The sequence below is a fragment of the Benincasa hispida genome, chromosome 3 (genome assembly GCF_027475165.1).
Source record: "Benincasa hispida cultivar pf3 chromosome 3, pf3_genome.v1.1, whole genome shotgun sequence".
Lineage (NCBI taxonomy): Eukaryota > Viridiplantae > Streptophyta > Magnoliopsida > Cucurbitales > Cucurbitaceae > Benincasa > Benincasa hispida.
In genome coordinates, this window is record NC_143480.1 from 44,580,049 (window position 1) to 44,592,864 (window position 12,816).

The 12,816-nt window shown below is 39.1% G+C and overlaps 1 long non-coding RNA gene across 1 annotated transcript; it reads right to left on the reverse strand.

Moving 5' to 3' along the window:
- Positions 1-859: 859 nt before the first annotated feature.
- Positions 860-2,009, reverse strand: LOC150037295 (uncharacterized). Its single transcript, XR_016528195.1, has 2 exons — positions 1,537-2,009; positions 860-1,453 (listed from the first exon to the last, which is right to left on the reverse strand). It is a non-coding gene; the product is annotated as an uncharacterized LOC150037295 (long non-coding RNA).
- Positions 2,010-12,816: the final 10,807 nt, after the last annotated feature.

The following is a 12,816-nucleotide window of genomic DNA, read 5'->3' on the forward strand; positions in this document are numbered from 1 at the left end:
TTAATTCAATAGTTAGTGGGTTCCCGAAACCAACAAAAGGACCACAACACATATCGCTCGACTTGAACCTAATAGACAGCGATGGCCTTCCTTCCAAATCTCGTTCTACATTTAACTATGAAGAATATGGACAAAACAAAGTCAAAACTTAGTGGGCAGCTCCAAAATCCCTCAAGAAACTCAACCAAACCAACTGGATCTTACCCTAAAACAAGAGTTTCGGCCAAAACGACGTCTGAACTGTACAGGTGGGCTGAACGGCAGTAAATCAATCGGCCCAAAAGCGTGGACGAGCTTGGGATGACACGCAAATGGGGCTAAGACGAGGCATGGCGACACGACTGGACGGACTGCTTCACGTGGGTGTTGGCGACAGCGGAAGAAAAGGGTTTGGGGTGGGGGGTGGGGGGAAGAGATTTTTAAAAGAAAAGAAAAAATAAAATAAAACAAAATTTTATTTAGTTTTATTTTATTTGATTTTATTCTTTCCTTCTAAACACACATAACTATAAGTGTATATATATTTGAAATCATTTCCACTTCCTCTTCAAAACCAAATTCCAAAATTAAAAGTCAATTCGCCAATTTAAATTAAATCTTCGACATTAACAAAAATATCAAATTAATGTGACATGAAAATCCAAAATTTTTCCTTTAAATAACTAAATTTCGAAATTAACAAAATGTCCTCAACTAATACAAAAATCATAAATTCAACTTTATGAACGCAAGGGTTGTTACACCATAAGGACACCGAAACATACTAAGGGGATGAACACAATCCGATAGAGGTGCTAACAACCACCATCGGTCTACATGCAACATACGTCGTCCAAGTTCATATCAAACCACAACAAAATACAATAATCATAGTAACATATCTCATAAGTTTCCATAATAGTTTTAACGGTTCATCCATCAATCAAACATAACAAAACCTTCACATATCATATTTTCCATGACATAAATACAAGTTTCCAAAACACCCTCAATAGTCCAACCATAGCAAATTATAGCAATTCAACTCATCAAAACACAATCCAATCGCAATCCTAATGCCAACTTGGGTTCGATGGCGAGCCGATAGTAAATCACTTACCTCAAAATCTATGGTCAATAATTTGATCTACTTTGTTTTTACTTGAGAGACGCTGAGTCAAGTACTACTACCTGAACCACAAATCAATTTGGACTTTTATGCTTAATTCCACACATAAAATTATCTTAAAATTCCTCGTATCATCTACCCAATGCATAATGTGACCCCCAATTACTCCTAAATGTCAAAAAATAACTCATCGTATGTGACATTAAACTCCAAGGGTTAAAGACCCAAATTCCAACAACCAATATTGTTATCAAGGGGCTTTCAAGGTCTTGCTACTCACCAAAATTTCTCTAAAACAACCTCTAAACCACTGGACAGCGAGCCTACAATCTCCAAAACCCAAATCTAACATCAAAATAAGGTTTAGTTTAGAAATTCATTGGGCGACAAAGAATCAACCTGAGACAGACCAATACCCAAAATCTTACCCAAACGGCAAAATCCGATGAAACCTAACAACAATCTGGCAATAGAAAGGGTTGTCAGCGTCAGTCTGGTGAACGAAGGTGCTAAACAACTAGCACCGACGGGCTTCACAACGATCCGCATGTAGACTTGTAGGGCTGACGAACCGCAGCAGTGAATGGGGGTTGGAGGAATCGTGTGGTTGGAGCCAAGCGAACGAACTGCTAGGCTACGTCGCGGACGTTCGATAGCTTCGCGTTTGACTAGCGTGGGATCGACAGCGGGCGTCTTCGCGTGCGACTAGCGTGGATGGCGCACGGTTGTAAGTAATTTAGAAGGGGGGTCTGGCGGTCGAAGAAAAGGAGAAGAGGAAAAGAAAATTTCTTTTATTTTTTCTTTGCAGGCACAACGAAGCCACAAAACCCTATATTTATAACAACTTCCTTTTCCAATCAAACTCTAATTTCCCAATACAAACAAATAAACTCTTTTCTTTTCCTATACATTTTTTCCCATTAAAACTCCTTAATTCCATCATAAAACATTCCATCATAAATAAAATTTCCAAAATTAACTTAAGTCCAAATCTCCAAAACACTTATCATATATTGTTAAACCCAAAAAAAAAAAAAAAAAAAAAAATCAAATCAAATTCCATTTTTGAATTTCCAACTTCAAGATAAAAACAATTTGACTTTACCTTAAAATTTCTGGGACGTCACATTCTTGCCCTATGAAGAACTTTTGTCATTAAAGGTTCTAATCCTAGAAGAGCTCTGGGTATTGAGTCCTCATCTCATCCTTCCTTTCCCAAGTTATTTCCTCAAACGGATGATTCTGCCATAATACTTTTACTAGTTCTATCTCACAATTACGTAGAGTTTTCACTTCTCTAGCTAGGATTTGGATAGGTTTCTCCTCATAATTCAGGTTTTCATTCAGCTGTAAGGGCTCGAAGTCTACCACATGGGATGGATTTATTACATACTTCCTTAATATGGAGACATGAAAACATTATAGGCCACAGAGAGAGACGGTGGCAAAGTTAACCGATAGATCACAGGGTCAATTCGCTCCAAGACCTCAAATAGTACAACAAAACGTGGACTTAGCTTTCCCTTCCTTCCAAACCTCAGAGCCCCTTTCATATGGGTTGTTGGGGTTGATGCTCTAAATCTTGTGAGTCTTGTAGTTTGTAATTGTGTTGTACAAACCATTTTATTTATTTAATAAAATATGAGATATTTTACTCATTTAGTACAAAACTAATAAATTAACATCCAAGGTTTTCTTCTATAGCTTAAACATGTATGTAGAGGCATATATGAAGATCATTTAAATGATAACCTAAATGGTCTGTAGTAGATGGATAAGGCTGGATACCTTATCCTGGTGACACTACGAGTACGTGATAACTAGTAGAAATATAAGTTATTATAGCTCAAATAAGTAAGACAATGAGATAATGCGATGGTAAAATAAGCAATATCATGTCCAAAAGTGCTAAACTAAAAGGAATTGCGATCGCAAGCGCCCATCGCATAAAAACAGTTAATTTACTTATTTTGTGCAGGAAAAATGTGATGGCGCAAGCAAAATTTTGTTCCAAAGGAACAAGGCGTCAGCACACTTGAAGATTGCGATCGCAAGTCATGCGATCGTATGCAATCGTGAGAAGTTCCTTATAAAGGTGGCCGCATAAAGACTACGCATCAAGGTGACAGCATAATAAATCACGATGGAACGGAAAGCTGATAACGGTTGAATCCAAATTTAGTTGACAAGCCATTAAAGCCACACTATAGCAAGTACATTCAACTTTCAGTGACCATTAATCGACGCATCAGAGCAAGGGAATTAATGACCGTCCATCATTGCAATCATTAGAAGGTTGCTTCACCTTGAGCTCTATAAATACCGAAGGCCACCAGTGTAAAAGGGTTAACAAGTTAACAAGTTAGAGAGTTAGTTAGTTTGTTCACGCACATACTCATAAATATACTTAGAAGACGGAGACGAACAAAGAGATGAGGAAGTCGAGAGATCATTCCCGGGCAGAAGAGAGCATGAAGACATATCAATATAACTCTAAAACAATTTTTAACATTTACCTTTTATCTAGTTAAGATTAGAAACCTTGACATGTCTACAATAACCACACAAATTTTTATACATATAGTTTGATTTTCCTACACTTTTCTTATTACACAATCCGAGCCATGCCTTGAAAGATTACTAAGTCCTAGTGTTTGGAGGTTGAATGACTCTTCCCTGAACGCTCCGCTTCACAACCTGGGGGGGGAGGAATAAAGGAAAACATTTGGAAAAGTGTGAGCTAATAAGCCCAGTGAGTGTTGCCTTTTTAAAATAACAATAGCTTTAAAAACATATTTTTGGGGAAATCATAACATAAACAACAATCACATTATAACCTATGCATACACATTTATAACCTTAATCAAACATTTTTCCACCAACCACATGCTATTCTTGGCATGTCCATATTATGAACATAATAATGATAATAACTTTTCATGGAAACTTTTCTATATCCCGTTTTTCCGCCAATGTGCACATTGACAACTATTTCCCGCTAGCTATGCTAAGGTAACTTGACTATATTTCCCGTCGGTCGTCACCAACTATCATTTTCCGTCGACCGAAGCCGACTATATTTTTCCCGCCAAGTACCCTTTTAAGCATGCTAACTATATATTCCAGGCATAATCTTAGTTTTCATAGTAATTATACAGACAATATCATAGCAAGCATAATAACATTACAATCATGCATCTTGTTCATACCTATGCATTTATACATACAGCAATGCATAAATCTTAATAACCACTCACCATTTGCAAGATTTCTTACTGGAACTTACTTTGAGAGTATTTCCCTGAGATTTCCTCCATTTTAATGAAAATTCCCAATTAATACTGTTATATCACTAAATAATGTCAAAATAGTCAAAATACCTCTTTATATTAAAAGCACCAGTTTACCCTATTCAAAAAATTTGTCAAAACCTCACAATAAGCCTTTAAGAGGTTATTTTAATTGTAGCTTGTGCAGGAGGCGTGCGTGCTGCATTGTATGGTTGGCCGCAGCGTTGGGCTGGCGCGCGCTATGTTGCACGGATGGACGCAACGTTACGGTCGATGCGTTGGACTGGTGTGAGGCGCGCGCTGTGTTTGCATGGTTGAACACAGTGTTATGAGGGATGCGTTGGGCTGGGCGAGCTTATGTGTCCGTCCGAGTCTCCAAGTTTATCGACGCAACTGTGACTCCTTCGAACTCTAATTATTTTGGCAGCCTGAGTACCTAAGCTTAATACTCTAAATAGACTCTTACAACTGAGATTTTGGAAATGACACGAGTGGACTGTTTACGTCTGACCTTCTATTTATAGCTGCCCTGAGCTCTCCCCTTTGTGACACCTCAACCTGCAGGTGTCTCCTCTTTTAGCTGCCAACACAAAATCCCTTCCAGCAATGCTTTGTGTTGTAATAACCTTGATTTGCCAGCAAATATTTACTTTGCATGTAATCTCCATCTTCCACCTCCTGCTTAAATTGATAAGAGTCACTTTTGCATGAAATATTCTTCCGCCACCTCATTTACTTAGTGCCTAAGAATGTTTATCCATAATACTTAATATGCCCATGGATGCATCACTTGAATGGTGTCTCCTTCTCTTGAGGTTTTTGTCAACGCAACCTTTGATCATTGCATTCTTGGCCTCCATCACACAGCTTTTCTTTTGTCCATGCGTCCACACATCTACTACTAACACATAGTGTGGCCCTAACCATTGCATGTTCTTGGCCATCCACTATTAAGCAATAGGCCCATGCCATCGACGCATAGCCTTGTCATATGTTAGAGCTTTGTCGTGCATCATAAACACATGTCTTCAACCATCGGCACATACTTCCATTACCGCAAGCCCCTTCGCCGCACGCCTTGGTCCGTATTGACGCTTAAGCGCTTGGCCGCATCGACTTACCATGGCTCGCTTGGCCGCATCGATGCATAGACGCTTGGCATGGGTGCTGGCGTCGACACATGGGTGTTTGGCATGGGTGCTGGGCATCGACGCATGCCACCCTCCAGTGCATGCCTTGCCCCGCGTCCTAGCTTACCCCGTGCACACTCGCATGCCTGCGTGCCTTTGCGTCAGTGCATGCAACTACTCACGCGTGCCAGCCTATGGCGGTTGCCCACGCACCTCTTGCATCCAACAATCAAAGAAACTTGGAACTGGCCACCCTCGCATCCTTAGGGCCAGCCATTCACGCATCCTTAGGGCCAACCATCCACGCATCTCTTGCATTCAACGCAACTTAGGCCCTCACATGCGCTGTCCATAGTCAAAACATTTGTTTCACTTGACCACCTTTTGATCCTCTCCATTTCCACACAACCTCTAGAAACTTAACACTAACGCATAAACAACACTTACCATTTTGTCTTGATCCAATACATATTTCTTTTAGTAATATTTCTTTAACATTTACTACTTAGAATTTCTTTCTTCTTTTAGTAATCCACTACCCTGGATTTAAAATTAGGGTCTTACATTTACCATCCCCTTAAATATAATTTCATCCTCGAAATTAAACGAATCTTATTTTACAACAATTTTTTTTATTAATTGCTTTGCTTAATACAGTTTTATTACATAACAGCTTCTATCCTAATCCTCTAGGATTTTCTCTTTCCCTTTTCCCACATCTGGTACATCTTCCTCACTAGCTTGAGCTATCCCATATAATTGTCCCAACGTTATTTTTCCTGTTTTCTTTTTTCTTCCTCCAACAGTCCATTCTCCCTCGGGTTGTTTGACGGCTGTTTATTTCCAGCATCCATCAATTGGGGACATTCTCATTTAAAGTGTCCCGGGTTTAACACAATTAATACATGTACGCGATCTTCCTTGGGTTTGTTCCCGACATTTTTCCCAGTGATATTTATTACAGATCGGGCATCTCGGTTTTTTATTTATACTCGCCATTGACTCCTTTATCTGGCTTTCTCATTCGGGGTCCGCTTTAGTATTTGTGATTCCTCTTCTTTTCCACACACTTCTATTTTCTATCCTGGGAGTAAAATTTCTTAGTTCTTCTTCCGCCACCTACTCATGGACGAGCCCCCTTCTGGTCTTAGTTCTTCTGTCGTTAAACTTTTTTCTACTCTCATTGCGGCTTCTACTAGTTTTGAAAATTCTCCCCACTCCGCGGTTGTTGTGACAGAAGTTTGAATCTCTTGTTTTAATCCTGATTCAAACCTCCGACAGCGCTTCTTTTCATCCACAATTATGTTTAAAGCATACTTGGATAGCTCAGTATACTTTAATTCATACTCTATTACAGTCATGTTTCCCTGCATGAGCTGTAGGAACTCATCTTGTTTCATATCTCGGAACGATCGAGGATAGAATCTCTCGAAAAATGCTTCTCGAAATTCTTCCCAACACATTTCTTCTTGGCCCCCTCTTCTATTCTTCAGTAATTTCCACCAGTTTTCAGCCTGTTTTTGTAGTAAGAATGTTCCAAGACTCACCTTTCTGTTTTCAGAGCATCTCATTACCCCAAAACATTTTTCTAACTGATTCATTCAGACTTCTACATCTGCAAGGTCTTTTGTTCCTTCAAAGTTTATGGCTCCTAACGATTTCAATCGTTCTATCCTATATTTTTTCTCGGGATCAGGTTGTATATTCCTCAAACTCTCTTGGAGTCTTTGGGTGAATTTATCCATTTGTTCTTCTTCCTTTGTCTTTTCTCTCGGATGACTTAAGGCACTTTCACTTCCATTTTCAGAGGGTTGCCCAGTTCTATGTTTCCCACTTCTCAGCGTTTTATCTACAACCAATCACATATAAATTAAACATAAATTATCAACAAAACATACTACTTTTATTTATATACATAGTTCATACACCTATTTACATCACTAGCTAACTTTATTCTTCACAGTTTTCTATCTACTTCCTATCATGTAGATATAGTTTTTCAAAGTTAATTCGCATTCCCTCGTCTCTCCACGGGCATCTTTCCTGCACATGGCCAATTTCTTTGCAGAAAATACAAAACTTGTAAGATTCTACATTGTTGGATTCAAGTGCAGGTTGTTCCTCGAATTCTATTACTATTTGCTGAGGAATATCCTTTTTAGCCGCTCATGCCCATTCTTGATCTACTATCAGTTCTAGTAATACATTGTTGCTTCCAGAGCTTGAGCCTCTAGCCATCTCCCGCTGGAATTGCTCCTGGATCTCTCTGGTTTTCTTCTGAAAAAACATAACAATTCTTACGAATATGGCCGTACCTAACACATCCGTAACAAATTTCGGTCCCCATCAAGCATGGACCGCTATGATTCTTGCCACATCTTGAACATCTCTTATTATTTCGGGATTCCGCTAAGTTTGTATTAGTCAAGGAAGTAGGGTGTTTGATATTATTATTCACACTATGTTCAGACCTCTCAAGGATTTCCCCTGAGTTAGCGTCGCGATTTTCTTCTCGAGTCCAGGGGTCGTATCACCATGATAACTTGTAGAAATACAAGTTATTTATACTGCTTTATTTAGATATTGCAGTTAAAAGAAAGGAAAGTTGCGTCAATTGTATGGAAATTGGCTAAGAAGTACAATAATTATAAATTATCGTCAATACACCCACTAACACCATTGTGATGGTAGAAAAGAATATTTCAAGTCTATTTTGCAGGAAATCCAGTCACCGTATGCGTTCATGACTCAAGAGAGAGATTAACGCATCTACGTCGCATTGCGCCCATGATTCAGGAATGAATAGACGATCAATGCAATGACGGCGCATGCGACAATCGATCAAGAGCTTTGCGATCAACGCAACTTCAACCGCATGCGGTAATCAAAAAACGACATCGCATGCGAACACACGATCGAAAGATGCAAATGAGCAAAATCACGGAGGATTTTGACATGTGTACAACTAACCGTTGGGCATCTTCGGCAGATTGATTGCATAACAGAAGGAATATTTATTCCACCATTCTCGGAATTTCCATACAATAAAGTGGGGACCACAAGACAGAGGGTCAAATCTTTTATCTATAAATACCCTCAAAGAATTCACTGGAAAGATATACTTGATATGGGATAATTGATATGAGGCTATTGAGAGAGAGGCTAATCTGAGTGTTGATCGGAGAAGATCCGAGAAGAGAAGAGAAAAGGACGAGAGGTAAGTCTCGGGGCGAATCATTCCAAATCCCCGCCGTGAAGCTCTGTACCTAGATCAACTCTACCATTTAAGCAAGCCTGAGAGGGAAGCCCATCCTTCCGTTCACTCCATCTATGCCGGCAAGCAATCTCTCCATCCAAATTAGTGTCAAGACATTGGCACTTTTTTGTATCTGTTTCTAACTCTTATTCATCAATTGTATTTCATCTTTCTAGTCTAAATCATTCATAACCATGTATCAGATGCTTGATTTTATAATTAAATGTCATGATCACTTTCATTTTCAAATTTCTGTCTATTTTCGTTCCTCCATTAATCGTTTTCTCCACGATATTTTCTTAATCCCGTGGTGATTAATATGAATTAAACAAGTAACTTAATCTGTGCTAAAGAAATAAAGATGTTTAGCTAAAGCATGCTAGACGGCATCTTCACCTACGAGAGCAGAAGTGAAGATGTCATTCTGATCTGTCAAGAGAAGGTTAGAAGAATGCGTTAACTAAAGCAAGAAGTACTTCCAGAGATGAAAGTAACTTTGCATTCACTACATTCGTCCCTGTTTCACCACAGAGATGTGAGAAACGCAGCCGATCACCGAGAGGTGTACGCCAAGGGAAAGGGAACCGTACTTATATCTTTGATGCAATTAAGGAACTTGCAATGTTTATATTAATTATCCTTTCTCTTTTTGTTTTGCACATAAGCCTTGCCACTGCAGAACACGACCTTTGTATAATCTTCACAGTCAGTCTCAACCTCGGTATCTTGTATCATATAACCTGTATCTTGTATTATCTTAGCTTAGGTTTATTTTATCGCACGTTACTTTTATCGCAATTTACTTTATTATCGTATTTTTATCGCTTATCTTTACTTTACTGCACAATTTACTTTATCGCATGTACAAACCACATTTTTATTAAATTGAAAAACCCCCGATCGCATATATCACGAACGTAACATAATCAACCTAAAACAATCCCTGTGTTCGACCTTGGATCACTCCGAGAAACTTGCGGTGAAATTATACTTGGTTTCAACACATAGCATACTACAAGCATATCGTTAATAACACATATATCTAGAAGTAGTATCGCATATCATCGCAATTATCCATGTGTTGTATGACATAAGAAGATAAATTTTATTCGTTCATATTCATATTTGTCCACATGCTTAAAATAGAAGCATCGAATTTTATGCGTTACAAGTTTATGGCATCATCGCATTTTATGTTATCAAGTTTATGGCGCCGTTGCCGGGGAACTGGTAACGGGAACATGGACTTGTAGCTTAGATTAAAATTATGTCATCAAGTTTATGGCGCCATTGCCGGGGAACTGGTAACGGGAACATGGACTTGTAGCTATGGATTAAAAATTATATGTCATCAAGTTTACGACGCCGTTGCCGGGGAACTAGTAAAGGGAACATGGACTTGTAGCTATGGATTAAAAATTATATGTCATCACATCACCAGGTCTTTTTGCTCGGATCCATTTCCTACAGTGGACATTATTCAGGTTACAATCAACTAATCTTTTATTCCTTTTTTTTTTCCTCGAGATTTCCTATGTCCACCTATTATCATTTACTTTTTTCCCTAACCCTACCTAATCTTTTGTTATTCATTTTAGATTTTCCTACTGTACATCATTATATTTATCCTTTTTAGGTTCTGACCTAGACCAGTTTCTAGTACTACCTGGCTTCCATATCCTAGGTAAGCCGTTTTCCCTGACGCTGCTTTGGTTTTAAATTACCCCTTTTCCCTTTTCGTTTCTCTAGTTTCAATTTATACTTATGCTAGACTCAACTTCCCAGGTTTTACGTAAACCTTGGCTCTGATACCAAAATGTCACAACCTCTCCCTAGCCTTAACCCAAGACTTAGAAGAGAGCATGAAGACATATCAATATAACTCTAAAACAATTTTTAACATTTACCCTTTATCTAGTTAAGATTAGAAACCTTGACATATCTACAATAACCACACAAATTTTTATACATATAGTCTGATTTTCCTACACTTTTCTTATTACACAATCCAAGCCATGCCTTGAAAGATTACTAAGTCCTGGTGTTTGGTGGTTGAATGACTCTTCCCTGAACGCTCCACTTCGCAACCTGGGGGGGAATCGAGGAAAACATTTGGAAAAGTATGAGCTAATAAGCCTAGTGAGTGGTGCCTTTTTAAAATAACAATAGCTTTAAAAACATATTTTTGGGGAAATCATAACATAAACAACAATCACATTATAACCTATGCGTATACATTTATAACCTTAATTAAGCATTTTTCCACCAACCACATGCTATTCTTGGCATGTCCATATTATGAACATAATAATGATAATAACTTTTCATGGAAACTTTTCTATATCCCGTTTTTCCGCCAATGTGCACATCGACAACTATTTCCCGCTAGCTATGCTTAGGTAACTCGACTATATATCCCGTTTTCCTACTTAAATTGATTAGAGTCACTTTTGCATGAAATATTCTTCCGCCACCTCATTTACTTAGTGCCTAAGAATGTTTATCCATAATACTTAATATGCCCATGGACGCATCACTTGAATGGTGCCTCCTTCTCTTGAGGTTTTTTTCAATGCAACCTTTGATCATCGCATCCTTGCCCTCCGTCGCACAACTTTTCTTTTGTCCACGCATCCACACATCTACTACTATCACAGTGTGGCCCTAACCATTGCATGTTCTTGGCCATCCACTATTAAGCAATAGGCCCATGCCATCGACGCATAGCCTTGTCATATGCTATAGCTTTGTCGTGCATCATAGACGCATGCCTTCGACCATCGGTGCATACTTCCATTGCCGCAAGCCCCTTCGCCACACGCCTTGGTCCATATTGACGCTTAAGTACTTGGCCGCATCGATGCATAGGCGCTTGGCATGGGTGCTGGCGTCGACGCATGGGCACTTGGCATGGGTGCTGGGCATCGACGCATGCCACTCTCCAGTGCCTGCCTTGCCCCGCGTCCTAGCTTACCCCGTGCACACTTGCATGCCCGCGTGCCTTTGCGTTAGTACATGCCCTTGCATCAACTACTCATGCGTCCCAGCCTATGGTCGTTGCCCACGCACCCCTTGCGTTCAACGATCAGCGAAACTTGGAGCCAGCCACCCTCGCATCCTTAGGGCCAGCCATCCACGCATCTTTAAGGCCAACCATCCACGCATCTCTTGCGTTCAGCACAACTTAGGCCCTCACATGCACTGTCCATAATCAAAACACTTGTTTCACTTGGCCACCTTTTGATCCTCTCCATTTCCACACAACCTCTAGAAACTTAGCACTAACGTATAAACAACACTTACCATTTTGTCTTGATCCAATACATATTTCTTTTAGTAATATTTCTTTAACATTTACTACTTAGAATTTCTTTCTTCTCTTAGTAACCCACTACCTTGGATTTAAAATTAGGGTCTTACACTTCGCATGAGTAGCTAAATTTCTGAATGGGTTGAGAAGTACATAGCTAGCATGACTTAAGATTTACATTTTATGCGATCATCTTGTCTTATGTATGCGTCATTCACCCTTTAGAGATACTTGAGAGAGTAGTCTAAAGATAGAATCTAGACTTGAGAGAGTCAGATTAGAATCTAGGCTTGAGAGAGTCAGATTAGAACCACATAAGCAAGAAATAGAAACTTAGACATAAGTTTTATTGCTATTAACACATCGCATGCACCCTAGAAATTGGAATGATTATATGCGGTCACCTTGTTTTATGTGTGCATTATTCATCATCGCATAGACAAGAATAGAGGCTTAGACATAAGTCCTATCGACTTTTTTGTATACACATCGCATGCGTCCTAGAAATAAGAGTTATGGAATTCTGCATTGAGAGATGACATGTTGTTATTTGTGTGTAGCATGATCGCATAACTTGTGCATAATCTTAGGAAATGCTAGCTAAACCCCTTTTCAACTCCTTCATCGCATACTCATTGTAACTCTATGCGTTCATCAACTCTGCATTCAAACTCCGTCGTATAGAAAAAAACCTTAACAAAAGCATCATCCACTTCATTTGT